Consider the following 20,808-nt stretch of genomic DNA (forward strand, 5'->3'; position numbering starts at 1 on the left):
GTCGTGCCTGCGTACCTGGGAACACTGAGGCCCGTTTCCAACCAACTGTCGAAATTGTTTCGGTTGGAGAAAGTCCCGCGGCCACAAGTAGGAGGGATGATCTTTCGAGTCGAAGGGGCGAGTATAGACGGGGCGATACGCTGTACAATCGCAACAAAACGCGGAGATGGAAGAGAGCTCTCTCGGCTCCGCTGAATCACCCCGCGCCGCCGCTGAAAAAAATCAAGCGTGGCACACTGTGTCTATTTTCGTTTCATCAACCCGCCGGGTGGAAAATTCACGCAATCTCGAGTACCGGTACTTGACTCGGAGCGCTTCTCCAACAGCGTGTATGCAAAAACCGGAATCCTGATCTGTCGGAGTAACGAGAGGGGGAAGGGGAAGGGAGAGATAGTGAGAGCGGGGAAAAGAGAAGGAGAAAAAGAGGGAGAGAGGGAAAGCAGAAGAGGAGGCTGCCCGCGATATATTTCGATACGTAAATAAATACAAGGTCGACCGGCAAACGTTTCTGGGATATAAAGGGCTTGGAAACTGCTGTGCATAATTGGCGTTGGGCAAGTATTGACCGGGTGTTGGCGCGAGAGGAGGCGAGCGGGCAGGCCGGGCGCCGGACAAAACTTTCCCAAGGAAGGAGCGAAGCGCGTACGAGAGCGCTCCAGGGTTCACGCTCGGCAACGTCGCCATATATCGATCCAGCTGTCGCTGTAGGGAACAAGACTGGGGCACGGGCTCGATATCCACGAAATTTAACTCTTTCGTTACCGTTTCCAGCTCGAAGACATTTCTTCCACGTTCCGGGAGTGCGCAGCCCGATTTATCGACCGATTCGGGGCAAGCGATTCTCATCGGTGAAAAATAGCCTTATGTTTCTATCCGCTCTTCATTCTTTTTTTGTTTTTTTTTTCTTCTTTTTGGGGACGAAAGATTTTTCCCGAAAGGTAAAGAGGAAGAATTACGCAGAAGCGTTGCAAAACCAATGAAAAAGCATCGATAACAAACCGCTAAAGACGATCCTCATATTTTTTAGGGAATGATAACGCGCGAACGTTTAAAAAAACGTGGCACTGCCAGGGGTGGTTTGTGTGGAAAATCGGGTGTCACGGAACAGGCAACGTGTACAAAGTATCGAACGCGAATATTACTCCCGTTCGCCTCCGTTTCGTTGCAACGGAACGAACCAAGGGCGTGCATAGACAGCGCATCCGGCCGGCTTCGTTCCCAATCCAACTGCCGGGAAACCAGACTAACGTGATCGTACGTACTTTCTCCCAGTATAATTCTTCAACTGGGAAATTGAACGGGACGTCCGCGTTCTATTTGGACGAGTGTCGAGGGGGAGAAGGAGAGATTCACGATTCCGACGCCCACCACCGGCGCGCTACTACAACACGCTATCGTCCAACTCGACCAACCCTCGACGAGGCTCGAGAACCCAACCCAACCCAACCCAACTCGACACGACACGACCCGACGATTCGAAGACGAGCGTGACGAGCCAGCCAGGCTGGCTGGCTGCTTGGCACACGCGGGCATTCCCTTTACCCCCGCCCTCGCCCTTCTCACGCGCGCTTCCTTCATCCCTCAAACTTCTTCGTTCATCCTCTCGCTCCAGCGTTATCCCGCTTCTCCCTACTTTTCCGCTTTTCCATCGGCGAAGCTCCTCCGCTACTCCTTCCCCTACCGTCGCTTTCTCATCCGTCTTCGTCTCCTATTCTCTCGCCCTCCGCCCATTTTGCCAACCCCTTTTCCCCTTTCTTTGTAATCTCTCCGTTGGCTCTCTCTCTCTCTCTCTCTCTCTCTCTCTCTCTCTCTCTCTCTCTCGCCCCTCTCGTCCCGATTTCTCTCTTCAACCCCTTTATTACCACTCCCCGTGTGCCGGCAACAGCAGCAGCACCAGCGCGACCACGGCGGCGCGGCGCACACTCTTCCTTTCTCGAGCTCTTAACAAGTACCAGTTCGAGGAATTAGCCTGCCGTCGACGAAACTGCGAGGGGAAGTTGTATTTTCTGGAAATGCTTCGAGATGGTGGTGGTGGTGGTGGTGATGGTAGCCGAGCAGTAGCACCCGCATTTTTTGTCCACTTGAGTGTCTGTCGCTATCCTCCACCCCTCCGCCAATTCTTAGAATTGGGACTATTCCCACGCTACGTTACTTTACAACGTGACGTGTCGAAGGCCGAGTAAAATAAAACACTTGCAAGATACAGACAGAGTGATACAAGATATTTCATATTACACAATTGGTAGAGTCACCTTCCTCGCTTAAAAGTTCTCGGTCTCAACTCGGTCCCGATTGGACGCTTAAGAGAGCACTACTGTATAACGCTGACCATCTTCTTTCGTAGCCATGTACTACTCATCGTTAATCCTTTCGCTACGGCAAACTTTGTAAAATTTGTTTCGAATATAAATGTAGGTGTAATCTTTCGCTTGATTCGAGCAGTGTGAAGTGAGCGCCTTCAGTTTGATTCGAGCAGTGTGAAGTGAGCACCTATAGGCGGCATCTCATTTCAGCGGACCGAAGCGCCAACAATATCACATAAGCAAATTTTAAAAGCGCCTTTGTTGGTGCCAACAGTTAGCCAAAGGTTATGTATAATGACCTATTTGATAAATCAAACGACAGCGGAACCATAGATTGATGTTAATTCTCGGCTCCTCTACTAAAAAAGGAGTTCTACTGAACTCTGTAGATTTTTTTAGCAACATGTTGACCTACTGTAACATCTACCTTACGACCGGATCAATTATTGATCGAAAGTCATTGTGCTTGAATAGTGTGTTTATTTAAGGAAGACAGTAGTACTGAATATTCTTTAAATCATTTTTATTGTTTCTCTCCGGGATTATTTGCTGTGAATAAATGAATTTGTCATTAATCTAAATTTTACAAATTGAATAATTAAATGTTGGTAATTGAAAATGATTGACAAAATATGACCAATTCACAAGGAAAAGAGAATTGAAAATCGAATAATCTTGGTACATATATTGCAATTTATCGCTGCGTGGGAATAATGTTTGCATAGTTTTCTATTAATTAAAATTAAAATTAAAAATTAAAAATACATCGAACGGTTGCTAGTTATCGAACCGTCCTTTTTTCCTCAAATATTTTCTGTATTTCTCACAGATCAGAGATTGCCACCAATTTCATTGGACTAAAAATCAATTCCTACTAAACTAAATCCGCAATTTGATTGATAAAATCAGTTTTATATTTTGATGTTTTATTAAAAAAAAAAGATAGGTGGGAAGAAATTTTTGGCCCACCCTGTACATATCTCGATTCATAGAGGGAAGAAAAATATCGTGGATGAGTTTGATACTTGGCACGTTCTACACACCCGTAACCCGAAAATTCGCACTTTCGAATCGAATGAACACGTTCGAGAGAACGATCGGAGGAAGAATTTTGACGTCGTTCGCGTTTGAATTCCAATCGTCACACGGCATTGCCTCGACATTGCCTCGAAAGTTGGTACTACGTACGTGGGTTCGTCCACGTCGAAGTTCGATCGGAAAAAAAAAACGCGACGGTTTCTAGAGAATTCGACGTGTTACGCTAGTGACTAGGAGTTCGTACACGGCAGGAAGAACTTTCCAAAGGTAACCGTTGGAATTTCGCGAGTGTTGCCATGGAAACGGCCCAAACCGGCCACCGAACGGTCTAAAAATGGGCCAAACGAGCCAAACGATTTTCTACAAAGATGTACAAGGTAAAAAATTACTTCTAGCAAAACAGAAATCTTGAAAGGAATAATTTCTAAAGCATAACGAAAAGAATCACGCTTGAACTTAAATTTAATTTGAAATTAATGAAATTAGTTTTTTCTTATATTTTGACGTTTTGTTAAAAAAAAAAATAAATAAATAAATAAATAGGTAGGAAGAAACTTTTGGCCCACCCTGTAGATGCGTCGCAACAATTATACAAGCGTTCTTTGCTCGTTTGGCTTCTGCAAACAATAAAATGTAAATAAAAAAATAAAATAGCAAACAAAAGTAGGCAATAATGTAAATAAAAAAATAATAATAAAAGTAACGATAACGTGTCAAGAAACTGGAAGAGACAACTTATCGTCGCGGCTTTTTAACCTCTTGCGCTAATAAACTGGTTTGCGGACCGTAACGAGTGACCAAATCATATACAATAATTCGTCTTCTTTTTGAATTCATCGGTATATCACTGGATAGAAATTACTAATATACGTAATAAATTTATTTTATTACTAATAGGTAATAAATTTATTATTTGTTTTGCCTGGATTATATTTCAATATACTCAAAACTGAGAAAATATTGCAATTCTGGGCCAAATATTCTCGACGTGTGTGGCACGTCATTTCAGCGCGAGAGGTTAAGAACACGATAGGGTCCTGTAGTCGTTTGCACGTCAACTGACGAAATTAATACGTATTTGTTTCTACTTAAAAAGGATCATTTTCACGTAACTGGTCTAACAGCAGCCACTACACACTTATCTGCGTATCTGTTCAGGAAACGTTGCTGGTCAACAGGCGCGATCTGCATACGTTGACGTACTACGAATTGCGAAAAATAAACGAGAATCGTTATTGTTCAACCGACGGGGAGAGATATGCGCAGTAAAGGCACGTGTCGTTCGTGCTGATTCGTATCGGTCAGATTACGTAACTACACCTTTTAAAAATATTTCGCCCCGCGCGTTTCTCGTTTCGTTTCATTCGCGTGGAGATTGCTCGTCAACGAGCACGTTGCAGGCGTTCTTTTCACTCGTTCGTCTCGCACGTTGCGTTACGTAATTATACGACACGGCTCTATGTACGTATACGTTCCGATCAATGGTCTCTCAAAGTAGCGGTTGAACGCTCTCCCCCTTTGAAAATATTAAAATATTAAACATTTCAATTATTACTGACAATAACAATAATAATAAATAATAACTGGTTGACCAGTCATAATTAATTATTAGTAATAAATATTAAAAACAGGTAAAGAGATACATCACGAATAACGGTTGTTCACATCGAAACGTTTGCGAAACGTTTTTGAAAGAATACTTATGAAAGTGGGTCGAGTAGGCAGGAGAAACCTGATGACGATCAATTAGCAGCAATTATTATCGAGAGAATAATGTGACTGATCCAACGAAATTTATCGAGGAATTTAAACACAGCGTTACTCATTATCACACGCGTATTGAAAATCTCTCTCTGGGATTAATTTATCAAGCAACTCGTGGAAAGGATTTCTCTAAAGAAATTGCAACTCGCGTCGTACACGATCGATACTGATTTTCAGGAGTTTTCTCATCATTAGTTTTACATTCTTTTTTCCGGAAAAGCGAGCGTTGGATGTGAAACTGCGGAATGATATTACGTAAAGCGATACCGATGTGTTCTCAGTTTTTATCAAAGCAGATAGTACGACCGACAAATTTCTTTTTTTTTTTTTCAAACTAGTTGAAAACACGTTGCCCACGAAACGACACAGACGCTAGAGGGCGCGTCGTTGACGATCGACGTATACGATGCACGATCGAATTTTTTTGCCTCTAAACTTTGTAACTTTGAGCTTTACTATAGTATAATTCGAGTTTTTAAAATTAATTACCACATATACGTACATATACGTTCTTCATATATGATCGTACACTTTTTTTGAGTACGTGTATGTTTTTCCTACGCGAGGAACACACGTACACATTTGAGCACGCATATATTATCTTTGGAACTATTCGTCATTTAAAAAATATTTTAAATGCATTTTCTTTCTATTTTGAGCGGGCAGTAATTAGGTACACATAGTTCTAGATAGTCGTATTTGGGAGATATGGAGGTCACTTGCTATTTTGTCAAGTATAATTTAGATTAGTAACCTATGTATATCGAAAAACTGTTAAGAAGATAAAGTATAAAACTTTAATTTTATAAAATCTATCGTATGAAAGACGAGAAAAAAAAAATACTTGTGTCTCTTATGCAAAAATTTTATAAAAAAATATCTCTTGAACTAATGGGTTTCGAACGTATATAGATTAATATTTTTTTGTAGAGAACGATCTGTTGCATCGATTGATGCAAAAGAAGAAAAAATTACATAATTATATCCGTGTAAAAAATAGCAGTGACCTTCGTATCTCCTACACGTGTCTATCTAGAGACAAACTAGCACAAGTGTACCAAATCAATGTCCTCTTAAAACAAAAAAAAAAAAAATTTGAGACATTTTTTTTGGAGATAATTAGTAATGGTAGTTAACAGAATTGATAGTAATTAATAGTTTCAGAGATAATTGCATTTATAAATTTTACAAATTATCGTAATTACATGTTCTTCGTATATGATCGTGCACTTTTTGGACACGTATAAATATATACAGGGTGATTCACGTAACTTGCACGTTGATGATTAAATAACAGTAAAATATCTCATTAACTATTAGGTTTGGAACCAACGTGACTTAACATCTTTTTTATTTGGAATCTAATATGATGAAAAAAAATAATAACGTGATGAAAAAAAAAATATGGTCCAATTAAAAAAAAAAGATGGAGATGATCTTGGAAATTTCAAAATCCACAGAAAAATTGATACGTCATATTTTGCCTCCCTTGAAAACCATACAACTTTTTAATTAAACGTATCGAACAATTTTTCATTAGACGCATGAAAATCTAAAAGTTACTTCAAATGTGAATCACCCTGTATACGTATTCCCCGAGGCGAAGAAGTAAGACACGCGGCGCGAGCCCCGAGTCGAAATTTGCTTGCAAAGCTGATGCAACGCATCAAACCATCCAAGATAACCACCGTCTATAGTTCATCGATGACTCACGATCAACTATCTGCATTACAAATGATTTTTAACCACATCATGTTGTCGTTTTACACAGAGAGAGAGAAAGAGAGAGAGAGGTTTGCGTGCACGTGTAAAAATTACTCGTCGCAAGACGCTGCGCAACTCACATGAGAAAAGTACGTGCCACTGTGAATCATCAACGATTCCACCAGCCTTGGTCAAAGTACGTCATACACGTATCGCTAATCACCAATATCGCGTGTTTGTCCGCAAACGCCGAGGAACAAGAGCAGCGAAACCGGAGAACTGCGTGCTCGGCTCGGATCGAATCGAGAACGAAGTCACTGCTTTGTGCTTAATTTTATTACTCTTAATACGAACAGAGTTATTTCTTTATTTTCTTATGTAGCGCATTTTCTGGTTCCGATGACAAATAAATTTCGAGCTCTGAAAAAACAACTGAGAAAGATGTGTGTTATACTGGAGCGGTATTTTCGGATAGTTCGCCCAAAACTGCCTCGATACTCAATACTCGGTGTCGATTAACCTTCCGAGTACTGCAGCATAGTGACCCATGCCAGAGTCACTGCTAACTCATCACACCGATATTTCACTAAACAGCGGCTCAAGCTCGAGACCCTCACCAATTCTGTACGAGCGCAGTTACGGTTGTTCGAGCTCTAGACGTTACTATAATACAGTGTAATAGATTTCGAGTTATGCTCGGATTTTCGTTGTATGTATACAAAAAAATAATAGATTGATAAATTATAAAAAAATTATATGTATTGCGAAGTATTGCATTCATTACATATAATTTTTTGGATTTTTGTTGAGTGGGCGTTACAAACATTTCTTTTGCATGAATCGCACACAAGCGAGTATCTGTTATTACTTCCTATACAGAAACAGCACCTAGCACGCTTATTGTAATAAAAAGACAATTGTATGGTGGACTGTATTTCACTAACTATACAAATATTGCGTGTATGATACGAGTCTGGGAGATGTGTATTGCTTCTCTCCTCGTGAAAGACTGACTGACTGTTGCTAACAGATTAAATGTTGCTACGTGACTTTTTGGTGCCAGCCAAATCCTTTTTCCTAGGTTTGGCTTTGTTTCGACCCTTACCGAGATGGGAGAATATCAGGACATCTGAAAATTCTCGGCAAGGTCGAGCTGTGGTGGGGGTGGTGTCATTTTTCTTCTCACACAAATATGTAGCTTCTCACTGTGTGCGTAATCGTTTTCAAAACGACGCGGTTCGACGAGTCACCAGTGACTCCGGCATGGTATTCGTAGGGTTAACGAGTGTAATATGTCGTTTGTGTAACGTTCTTTCGCGGAAAGTTGGAGGTACAGGACGTTTCACTTTCTAAGCTTCGTTCCCGCGGGAAGTTTGAAACGACAGTTTCTTGCATGTAAGAAATATGTATCATTTATTAGAAGCATTATTATAGTATTTTCATAAAAAAAATTGTATAATTTGATTGTTTTAACACTGTAATAATCGTTTGTCAATACGACTGATTTCAGACATTCATTTTTTGCGAGTGCTTAAAAGATATACGGAAATATTTTGTCAAAATTGATATTAACCTCTGTTTGAACAGAAATATAATTGCATAAATTGTATCTATTTTAATTATCATTTAAATTGTAATTTATATGTAGAATATTTTGTAGAATTTGTACGTAGAATATTTTGTACAATTTATATATAGAATATTTTGTAGAATTTATATGTAGAATATTTTGTAGAATTAATATTACTTGGAATATTTCGACACGTTTCTTCCATATACGTAATAGATATTTTCATTTCTTTATCAGTATTTTTGTTAGCCAACCAAAGTCAAGTACACGTGTGTGACGCCCGCCATAAATGTGTTAAGATCGAAGAAAATACGACGCGTAATACACGTACCACGAGCAAGACGCAGTGTCTCGAGATGTTTGGCTTATGAATAATTTTAAACGATTTCCCAAACATGTTGGTTGGACACGGACGCGATGTACCGATGAGGCATGGACAAACGGGTCGCGGAACGTTATCAATGCGAGATCATTTACCCCGGTCGGTAAAAAGGTTGTGCAACGTGTACTAAGTAGCGGCAATTGCAGGTATCCGCGTAAAACGTATCCGTGGCAGGGAAAGGTAAATAAATGTCAAGCTCTCATTACGTAACCCATAGAAAATGCCGTTTCATGCGTTGCTCGCAACAAACGGGGACGGGCGATCGCAAGACCCAACACGACCCCAGCTACCACAAAAGGCACAGAGCTCGCGCGAAACAAAATGCTACGGTAGGAGAATGCCAAGTCCATTAGGTAAACTAAAAAAAACCCAGTGTCCCTTTCCTAGACTTTTTTTTTTTTATGCAACTTGGCTGAGCATTACTTTGTTAGAAATGATTCAATTGATTTTTATTAGGTAGTCGATACTTGCTATATATATATAGCAGAGAGCATGTCTGTACCAATGATAGTAAAAAAAAATTGTTGATCGATTTAAAATCCCATCCGCTGCTTAATGTAGAATCATTTTAAAAAAAAAAAGACAGAGGTAGAGGTTTCACATTTTAAAATTATAATTATACGATCTTTTTTTACGAAATTATATGATTATTATCGTAGACAATTTTTCACCGCCATTAGTGCAGTTACGTTATCTTTGCTCTTCGATCTTCGATGAATCTTCGTTGAATGAACAAAAGAAAAATGCACGAAACCGCTGAATGTAGTTGAAAATCTTTGGCGCGATTACGAAAATTTGGGATTTTTGGATGAAAACGGTCGTGAAAATCGTTTCCAGTATTAGTTCCTCGCTCCTCTACGAAACCGTGCCTGGTTCAGGCGAGTCGAGACTGTTTTGCATTCCGCGACCGAGTGAATGGCGATCGACAGACGAGTTGCCGTGGCACGTCGACCGGAAAGGAAACCGCCGGTCTCTCGTTACGCGTCGCTACAGAACAAGAATGAAGACGAGGAAGGAGCGAAGCGGACGAGCCGAGAAGAATCGTGGAGCGCGACGAAACCACAGAGAATGGCGGCGCGGCGGACGGGATGATACTTGGGCGGGAAAAAATCGATCCGAAAGAAAACTTTGTTTCGCGCAATGGGGAAACAATGAAAAAGGAGGGGGGGAGGGGAAGAAGGAGGGGAAGGAACGAAGAGGAAAAGCAGAAGACAGGGGGAAAAAAAGAGAAAAATAAAGGGAAGGAAAAATAGTCGAACGAGTCTGTAATAATCGGCGGATACCCGAGCACGGTTTTAGATCTGCCGGTTCTCTCGGTCCGTGTAGAATTGGGGTTGTGGCGTCGCTTTTACGTCGCCGGAAACGGTCGAAGGTTTAAGGAAACGATCCTGAAACGATCGTGTTTCTTACTGGTCGGCGTCGTTTCACCAACGTGTCCTCCCCTCGAACCCCTGTTCTCCTCCTCCTGTTCGCCGACGCTTCTCGGAAAGTCGTTTCAAATGGATTTACGCCGCTGTTTATATCCCTTGACGAAAAGGAAAACAACAAGGCGCGGCGGCGTTTAAGGAAACCGCGTTTCGCCGCCAGTTCTTCCGATGAACGAACCTCGTTGCTTCTCTCATCCGTAGAGCAGGGGAGAAGCAACGAGGCGCGAGAGACGAAGAAGAAGCACGCCAGGTTCTATTCGGTCTACCGATTGTTTCAAGGCACATATTCCGAAGATATTTCAAGCTCGTTCGGCGGCAATGGTCTCTAGTATTATATGTGTATTGGTGTGGATTTTTCTTAAATGGACATATGTATATATGTTCATATTTTGAAATGTAACAAACTTCACTTTAATCCTCCGAGTACTGAACCTCAGCATCCTGTGCTGGGGTGATTTTCACCCACACGGATATCCCACTAATGCATATTTAGAGTTGTTCGGACGGCTGACCGATACTGTACAGAGTGACGATCGTTCGAGACCGAGGTTTTCACCGATATTGTACCAACACAGTGACAGACACCCGACTCATAGAAACATGTAGAAGTATAAAGAACAAATAATAGTCACATGAACAATGAGAGTTATATATATATATTTACTATATATTTATGTCGTTCATTGTCAGGAACGTCTTGTGCAGATTGAGCAAAAGAAGACAAAGAAAGATTGCTCGTTGGCAACGAAGGCATTGCGTCAACAAATAGAAACAACGGAAAAAGTAATAAAAAGAACAAAAATAATAATAAAAATAGTAAATTAATATTAAAAATAGTAAAATATTAAAATAGCGCTAAAAACTAAAATCTAAATAGTAAATACGAAAATAGTATAGAATGCTAAATATCAAAAAAAAATAATACAAACTATTAAATACTAAATATTAAAATACTAAAACAATAATAAAAACACTAAAATATAAAATAAATTTAGAAATAAGAAATTGCTTCGATTTGCTGCACATGTCTGTCTTCGTCAGAACGTTACCAGAAACTGATTTTTTTCGTCTTTAGTCGTCGTCACTTTGACAATTTTGCACACAGCCGCATGATGCGTTAGCACTAACACAAACTAACACAAGCAGCTCCCATCACAGGTCAAAACTGACCCCGACACAGTAGGCGTAGGGTCAAACAAATTCATAGTGTAATCTGTCATTGAACAGATTGTTCAAGCTTGTTTCAGTAAAGAAAATGCACAATTTCGTTGACGATTGTTTAGCGTCGATTTCGAAAAGGAACATTTTCGTCATATTTATTTGCTGCATTGCTTTTCAGAAAAACAAAAAGAAAATGCAAGTTCATAAAAAATTATCTAATGTGCAAATGTTTATGATAAAGGGACTTTCAAACTACATTTTCACTATTGACGAGGATGTCGAATCGTTCTTGAAACTTGTCGAAAAAATAAGAACTTTTCTGAATTAGAAAATTGCCTGAAAGATGGTAAAAAGTAATCCAACTGATAATTTTTGTTAGATATTTTATGGATATAAAACAATATATCTTTAGACGATTCTTCGTAAAATACATAAATAAAATCCAGTTGTATTACAAAGATTTTCTATCTTTTTCACTTCAACGTCTCCGATGGAAGTTTTACGATTTACTTGTCGATAGTTTTCGTGTTAACGAAGCTTTCGTTTCTCGTGAAAAGTTCGTCTTTCATTCGCACACAGAAAAAAAGAAAGAATATTTTTGGGCAAATAGAATTCCCTTCGTCAATCGAAGATTCTGACGTATTTTTTACACTCTCATTAACAACTAAATCTCGTTTGCAGGAGAATAGTAAAAGGCGAGCCAACGAACGAACGATTCGCGAAAATTCTAGAAAGTCGGAAAGAAAAGTGTCTCGCTTTGTTTTGCCCAACGATGAAACTTCCGACTAACTGTATGGTATTATTATTATTATTATAGACAGTTATATGCACGCGGTTAATAGCAAAAACGGGGTCTGAAAAATAGAGAGGATCGGGAGGAAGGGGAGGGGAAGAAAAGGAAAGACGCAAGGAGAGGTAAAATGGCGCGGAGAAGGCGCGGGGGAAAAAAGAGAGCGCGCTTAGCATGCGAGCAACGTAGTAATTGGCACGTCTTGCCGAGAGACACCAAATGCTCTTTCGAGGTTACAAGTGCAATGCACTGTTGCTTGTACGCTGTACGTTGCTTGCACCGGCTGAATGTTTATGCCGATGTGTAACGGTGTGTCCAAGGAAATGTCTATGAATAGGCAGGGCGTATTTTTAAAAGCGCGTCGGGGAGAGGAAAGGCTCAGGATGCCGCGTAGAATCGAAAACACCCCGATACACGTTTCTCTCGTTCGCCGAGCATCTCTTTTTTTTATTATCTTGCCTATTTCACTGTTCTTCGTTGATCTTACCTATTTGCCATCTGTCGCTAAAACGTTTTTGGAAACTGCGGAGTAACAAAGATCCTGGAAAAACCGTGCAATCGTTTCCCAAACGATTGCTCGATTATTTCTTAGGTGTTACGTTAGTCCACCTTAGGCATTATTTTGGTTTTACTCAAGTTTGAGAGAAAAATGCAGAGAATCCATCTTAACGGCCGGTAGCACGTTAATGTGCTTCGTCTCTTACCGACTGACAGTAACCCCGGCCGAAGGTTAAATTTGATAACTTTAATGTTTTCTTGACACTTTTTGAAAATTTATGTTAAAAAATAATTTCTTTTACGAAAAGTACATTAATTTTTGTAGGAAAAAATACAGCTTCTGAAATATATCAAAATTTGCCGAACGTATACGTTAAATTTGATCCGAAAGGTCCGGCTAGGTTAAGTTTTAGTGCCTTTAGTGCCCCAATCGGGCTATTAGGGCTATTTTAAAAACATGCACGATAGCGCTGCCTTAATATGACTACAAATGAGCATCTTTGAATAAAAGTAGATAAAGCAAAACTGCCTATTTATGCACATGTTTTAGATTAAGTTTAGGTTTAGGTTTAGGTTTAGGTTTAGGTTTAGATTTAAATTAGGTTTAGGTTCAGATTTAGGTATAGGTTTAGGTTAGGATTTAGGTATAGATTTAGGTTAGGGTTTAGGTATAGGTTTGGGTCAGGGTTTAGGTTTAGGTTAATTTTAGGTTAGGTAATTAAAAAGAAAAAAATTATGGCGCTATAATCGAATTGTCGTTGTTAAATATGGCACTAAAACAATTAAGACAGGTAATTTTTATCGGAAAATCTAAATTTCTCTGGCCTAATGTTCATGTTGTTGGCCTAACATTCAAACTGTGTTTCTACGATTGTTCGATCGAGCCTGATTCGCGACTTTGCTTTCTCGATGGAACGTAAACGCGCAAACCGAGTGTATTGCGCGAAACGGGTGAGATGATCACGTGACGTGTTTCCAACTCGTCGAATTCCTAGAAAACACCGAGGAGGAGCGCGCGAGCAACAGGAAGAAACGGAAAAGGAATACATAATAGAGCAGAGATAAGATGAAGGAGCGTTGCCTCGTTTGAGAAGTGGTACACGAGTCTTTGGTAGCACGCCGGTGAGAAGGAGATCGCGCAACTAAGGGCTCGTTTGGTGGATTCGAGCCAGTTTCATTCACTTGGCGCAACGTTGATCGACCTGGCCTCTCTCGGTTACGTAATAACGCCGGTTTCTCCTCTCTCTCTCTCTCTCTCTCTCTCTCTCTCTCTCTCTCTCTCTCGCGCGCGCGCGCGCGTCTTGGTGCAACAGCAACCTGGTTTTTGCGCGTACATGCAAATCGAGCCGCGTCGTCGCTCCGGGCTCAAGATTAAGGACAAAACGGAATTGCGAGGGTTATCCAGATAAGCGAATGTCTCGAATCGGATGCGATAATCCACAGCACGGTTACGTCCGAATCGGTCACCTTCCTTCCTTTTACGCGACAGTTAACCTTTCGAACCACTTGTATGTCGCCACTGGTGATGACTTTGCAAATGGCAATTTTAAAAAAATTTGTCATCATGCTGGAGACGACAATACAAATTTGGAAACTGTTTTAAAAGTTATCGCAATTTTGAAAGATTTGTCGTCACGCTGCAGGTGATAAAAATTTGGAAATTGTTTTGTAAGTTTACAGTTTCAAAAAATTATAACAAAATAAAAAACACTGTACATTAATTTATCATAATTCACCAATTGAAAATAAACGTGGATACGCAATAACATTGAAAACAAGTCAACGTCAAAAAGGTATAAATCCCGAAGGCAAACTATATCCACTTTTGGTACCAGTTGTTTCATGTATTTTTATCTACACCTATATCGTATTACCTGTGCAGCGATATTAGTGGAAAACTAGAAAAAAACCAACGTTCATATCAAGTTTTTTTATACATCTTCGCCTTATTCCAGTCACGCTAACCATTTGTACTTCCATTTTACTCGATAGAAATAGAAGGAAAAAAAGAAATAATTGGTCCGGAAAAGGAAGGAAGAAAAAAAATAATTGGTCCGGAAAAGGAAGGAAAAAAAAAAGGAGAAAGATTATTTATCGCCTCTATACCTTGCAACTGTGGTACGTTTTTTCCTTCGAGCGAGATTACGTAAATTCCATATTATCGGAGAGAGCGATGGAGCGTACTCGTACCTACCGTCTTCTAAAATAACGCTTATCACCTAGTTTTTTGTTGGGTCACTTCTTGGAAAATTACAATCGCGTGAGTCGCCTTAACACACGTTTCATCTATGGTTCATGCTACCTATCGGAAGTGAACTTTTTTTCCCCCTTCTTCTCCCACACTAGGTGCACTAAGATGGCGAAGCGGTCAAGTAAAAAAATCGGCAGCTTTTTTACCGATCGGGAAACATGTTAACACTTTCCCGGCGGGACTTTTGAAATGGCAGTTGCGTGTAAGAAATATGTATCATTTATTAGAACTATCACTGTAGGAATTTTATATATTTTATGTATAAATAATTGTATTTTGTGTATTATTCTACATATATATTTGTAGGAATCCCGGCTTGAAATCCAATTTGTAGGAATTTTGTTAAAGAATAGTTGTTTATTTAATGTTAAAGAAAAAAAAATTTGTTTAATGATGATCATAAAGTGATGTTTTACACTATTTTCTTAATTGCTAAACTCGCTAGACTCGCAACTTTCAACTCATTGTCTTCTCTCTGGCTTCTTGAAACTCATTGTGTTCTCTCTGACTTCTCGACACTCACTGTCCTTTTTCCTCATCTGCCCAAAAATTTGTCATTCATAGACATATCCACACAAACGCATCCATACCTTTAATGATAAACGTTAGACCTGGAGGGCTACCCATAAATAATCCCAAATCCCAGGCCTAACTTTTTCTACAGTTTATGGCACTTGGGACATTTAGTTGCATTTGTTGGGCACTGAGGAAAGTTCTTGGCCAGAATTTGCCCATCCCATAATATTATATGTAAATAATAGTACAATTTTATTGTTTTTTTACAGTGTTCTTGACAAAATTAATATTAATCTTTGTCTGGACAGAAACACAAATGTATAAATTGTGTTTATCTTAATTATCATTTAAATTATGATAATTTCGTGTAGAATATTTTGATACGGTTATTTTAATGCTGACAGACATTTTTGTTTATTTATATTAATATGTTTGTTAATCAATTAACGTCAGAGTGTATACGTCAAATGACATAAATTTGTTAAAAGTTGATATCAACATTCACGGGTCATATACTTAAATCCTCGAGGAATATTCGTCTCCCCAAAGTGTAAAGTGCTCACGTTTGACGTAGCTGGACAACTGTAATAGTTTATCATCGAGATGCACTCGTTCGTGTGAAAAAAAAAGAAGGTAACGATTGAAGTTTCGCTTGTTCGAATTTTTTAGGCGAATTTTCAGGAAATCAACTTTCTTTATTTAAGCTCGGCGAACGTTTAATTTTGCGAAAGCAATCGTTGGTACAAAAATAATCGGCAGATACCGATTATTTGTAAACCGTGTCGAAGAACGTGCTTTCGCATTGTTGCGCTGAAAAAAAAGGGGGAGAAAAAATTTGCAGTAAAATCTGGAGGCTCGTCGTCACGAGTCTCGAGTGGCTTCTAAAAATATCCTCCGTGTTGTGCCGTTTGACAGTAACATTAGCCGGTAAGGCGGTCATTTACGACCGTTGAACCACTGGCAACTTTGAGCAACGGCGAACAGGCAACGATCCCTCGTCCAGGCCATCGACCGAAACGAGAATCGTAATTAACAAAACACGAACAAAAAGTACAATCGTAATCAACAGCAACATCTCGCAACATCGTGTTTTCTTCTTTTATCAATTCGAGAATCAGAAATTAGATTCTTCCGTGAAAAAAAAAAAAAAAAAAAAAAAATGGTCGTTCCTTGGACGAAATCAGACGAGATACGATATCAAATTTTTGGCAGTTTGGCAGTTTCAATTTCTTTCGAAGATTCAGAGACAAACGAGCTCTGACTACATGGTGAAAGGGGAGAGGTTACGGTTAGTTACACGATTAGTCGCGTTAGTTGAATTTAAATCAATTTGAATTGATGTAATTCGAAAGTGCTTTACCAACTTGTTATTTTACTTGGATCCAACTACTTATACAGGGTGTCAGTACAAGTATACAAAATTATAAGTGATCAAACTTCGCCAATGTGTTCTTTACGGATAGAAAATTGTTGTATGAACATAAAAATCCGCGAAGGCTTTACAATGAAGTTGTAACGAAAATATATATGGAATTTAAATAAATAACAAGTTTGCACATATAAACATCGGTGAAAGAAATTGTATAGCGTATAAAAGATTTGCGACTAAAATTGATACAATTATAGTATTAACCTTTTTAGCGCCGATCAGAACGAAAAATACCGAGTCAAGTTGATAAGTTTGGTTATGTTTGAAAAAAAATTCAATAATTCTGTAAAAAAATTTATATATACATATTTACGATAATTACAAAATTCGAAAGAAGAAATTCAAAGAACACATTAAGAAATAAAGGCAGACTGAATTTCTTTTATTTCTATTGGTTAGAACACGAAGCACTGGCGAAGTCCGATCACTTGAACTACGGACACTCTGTATATCCCTTGAAGCTTCCACGCTCGCCCCGTCACTTGACTTCAAGTCGCTTGCAATTGAAATAATTTGAAACCACTTTATCAATGCGATGACCAATCAATCAATTTCACCTAGTTTCGAGTTTTCAGTTGAGAATTTAGAAATCTTTTCTAGTCGATCGCGAATGGATCTCGTCTCTTTTGGTAATTCTTTCGTCTTCGTGTAATATTTATATTAAATAAAAGTTAACCTCTTTCGAAGAGAAGGCTGGAACAAGATCCAAGACAGATAGAAAGTAATCTTTCACGAGATTCCATCGAACGAACGCTTACGTACATTGCATTTCTATTTATTCATCGCATTCTTCGTGAAATCGGAGGTATACACGTACTTTTTGATACGTTATACAGGGTGTCCCGCGACGACTGGAATTTTACACGACTTCGCACGTAGAAACGCGTCGAAAGGAAAGGGTAAAATTTTTTCATAAAAGCCTTTGTGTTCGAGGGAATCGAATTTGAAAATTTATCGAATATGAATTTTCCTGAATCTAGGTAATTCTAGACGCGACAGAAAAGAATAATTGGAAAGAGGTTATTCCCCTAGCAGAGGGGACTACTACTATAGTAGTGGATACGTACGTTGTTACAGTCTTGCGTATCGCAGGATCCAAGTCGATACACGGATATACGTAAACGAATACGGCCTTGTACGTTGTTTACGCCAGACGATTAAGTCCGAGAACTCATCACGTGGATACATACGTGATAACGAGCGGCCCGACCTTGTGCACCAGCGAGAAAATACGCGTCTCGGGTCAACGTCGAAGAGTATGAACCCAATATGAATCCGAGCTCCAATTTGAAACGAAAGAATCCCAAGTGTAATTGTCTCGAAAAAGAACTTCGATCGTGCCTTCTCATTTCCGATTCGACTGACCACCATATATAATTCGTCGTTAATCAAGTATTACCGACAGCACATCTGGCAGAAATCGGACATACCGGTCGCGGAAAACACGAGGAAGATCTTCACATCTTCGAAATGACGGCTGAAAATGTTCATTGTTTTTAGAGATCGTTGAATTTTTATAATTTTCGAAGGAAACATCCTCCATCTTTCCACGTCGTTAAATGAAATGTAAAAATTCATCTCCGAAGAACTGACAAACTGACGACCGTGAAAGTAAAGAAATCCATCCTATGTTTTAAAATGAGATCAAAAATATCATTTAACGTTGGAACTACCAGAATGGTCAAAACGACCGATTTAGAATTTTTTTTTATATATGTTCTGATAATAGTGTATTTTCAGAGACTCGAGGGATTTTCAGTAAAACGTTCACAAAACAGAAGCACGTGCTCTACATTTCAAATTTTCCAATTGTGGTCTTTATTGTAAATTCTTTCCCTGTCCCTTTCATTTTCATTTCTCCGTCACAAATTTTACACTTCGATCGTCGGTAGATCTAGCGTTAAGGCGTGCACGCTTGGCCAACAAAAGCGAACGACGGTGCGTGTTACGTAAGCGTGGTGCGACGTGGCGCTATGCAACGTGGTGTCGACGTGTGGCGTTGCTAACTAAAAATCATTGCAGGAATCACGTCATTGCTAGAATCAGCGATTTCGTGGCGTTAGCCACCTCGCGGCTCTAAATCGAGACATCTTGCATATTTTCCAACGTAAAACAAAAATCGTTGACCCAATACATTCTGCCATCGTGCCATCGTATTATGCTCGACATATATACAGGGTGTCCCATAAATAATGGTACAACTTCTAGGTCAGGACTTCTCAAACTTTTCCCACTTGGCGATGCCCTTTTTAACCAAGCAAATAAAATTTTCGTGACCCTGGATATGAAATACGGATATGAATTAAAACATTTGCTGATAATAAATCATAAAGAAAATTTATTCGAAAGTAATTCTTCGTATACATACGAATATAATTTTACCGTGTATTAGAGATAAAGCCAATTTTTTACTTTTGCTAAAATTTCTACGACCCCCAAAATTAGTTACGCGATTCCATGTGGAAAGTCCTGCTCTAGCTGACTCTAAGAATGAAATTTTTTTCATTTGAAATATCAAAATATTTTTCATCAATATTTTCCGAGAGAATCGAGTAATGAAAATTTATCAAAGTATCACGCGTACTTGATATATTGAAATATTCGCAGTTTATTTTCTTAAAAACGAGGCTTTAAACGAAAAAATTGTATTCTATACTTTCCACTTACTTTTTCGCCTTAATTTTAAGAATATCCCCGTGCTGTACCTGACAAAATTTTTAAACTCGATTTTCTTGAAAACAAAGGCTTTAATGAAAAAATTTTATTCTTTTCATTTCTTACGCGTTTGAATCACCAGTTACGGGACACCCTGTATGCAAAGATCATACGGTTCACTGCTTAAGCGAAATTTTTCCGTACGGCAAAGTCTGACGTAAATTATGCAAAAAAAATATAGTAATAAAATTTACATTCGGTGCTTTACACCACGTAATCACGTTAGAATAAACTTTGAATAAATTAAAATTTTGAAATTGAAACAATGAATAAATTAAAGTTTTCACTATATAGAGGATTTGATATAATAATATGAGTGTCTATAACTCTCTGTTCGGCTTATTACTCACATATACTACGTAATCATGTTGAAATAAACTCTAAATAAAATAAAGTTTTGAAATTGAGAAAATGAATAATCATACAAAGAATTTGAAAAAAAAAAAAAAACAAGGTAACAGTGTATACAGTTCTCTTCGATTGGGAAACAAGTGAGTCACTACAGTGGCGTATAATTCAAAAAGTCACTACACAATGATGTTCAGTAGCTATACGATTAACAATTTCAGTCGCGAACAACGGCACACCTTCCAAGATTCGCAAAGATTGGAAAAAAAAAGAAAAAAGGAAACGAATGTCAATTGTAGCGGCCTAGAGTCCCTCGAGTACGAGTTTCGAACACCCACTCGTACAAGCCGCAAGTGGCTGTGCGCCTACCGTCGAAGTCAACCGATATTCGATGTTAAGCAAACAGAATGCGGAACACCGCCTAGGATGGGTGAACCCGTCCAGCCTAGCGAGTAGTTATAAAAACAAGCGTCTGGGGTAAGGGGTCGCTGCCATCAGCCCTACTGATGAGTCTAGGCAGCGACTCTGAGACGAAACGCACAACCTTTCCTTTCCTCACCTTACCCACATCATCATCACTTCCTACATCATCCTCGCATCGTCATAAACACTTCACCAAGCCCTTCACAATTAACCATCAGAGTACCGCAGCATGCTGAAGTCACTGCTGACTCACACCGATACTTCACTAAACATAGCGGCTCAAGCTCGAGACCCTCACCAATTCTGTATGAGCGCAGTTACGGTTGTTCGAGCTCTAGACGTTTACCATAATACAATGTAATAGATTTTGAGTTATGCTCGGATTTTCGTTGTATGTATACAAAAAAATAATAGATTGATAAATTATAAAAAAATTATATGTATTGCGAAGTATTGCATTCATTACATATAATTTTTTGGATTTTTGTT

General features: G+C 39.1%; 1 long non-coding RNA gene across 1 annotated transcript; it reads left to right on the forward strand.

Moving 5' to 3' along the window:
* Window positions 1–767: 767 nt before the first annotated feature.
* On the forward strand, window positions 768–13,775 carry LOC122528748. The gene is made up of 3 exons (XR_006306659.1): window positions 768–893; window positions 6,899–6,904; window positions 13,765–13,775. It is a non-coding gene; the product is annotated as an uncharacterized LOC122528748 (long non-coding RNA).
* Window positions 13,776–20,808: the final 7,033 nt, after the last annotated feature.

Source organism: Frieseomelitta varia, unplaced genomic scaffold, assembly GCF_011392965.1.
Source record: "Frieseomelitta varia isolate USP_RPSP 00005682 unplaced genomic scaffold, Fvar_1.2 scaffold_257, whole genome shotgun sequence".
NCBI classification, from domain to species: domain Eukaryota; kingdom Metazoa; phylum Arthropoda; class Insecta; order Hymenoptera; family Apidae; genus Frieseomelitta; species Frieseomelitta varia.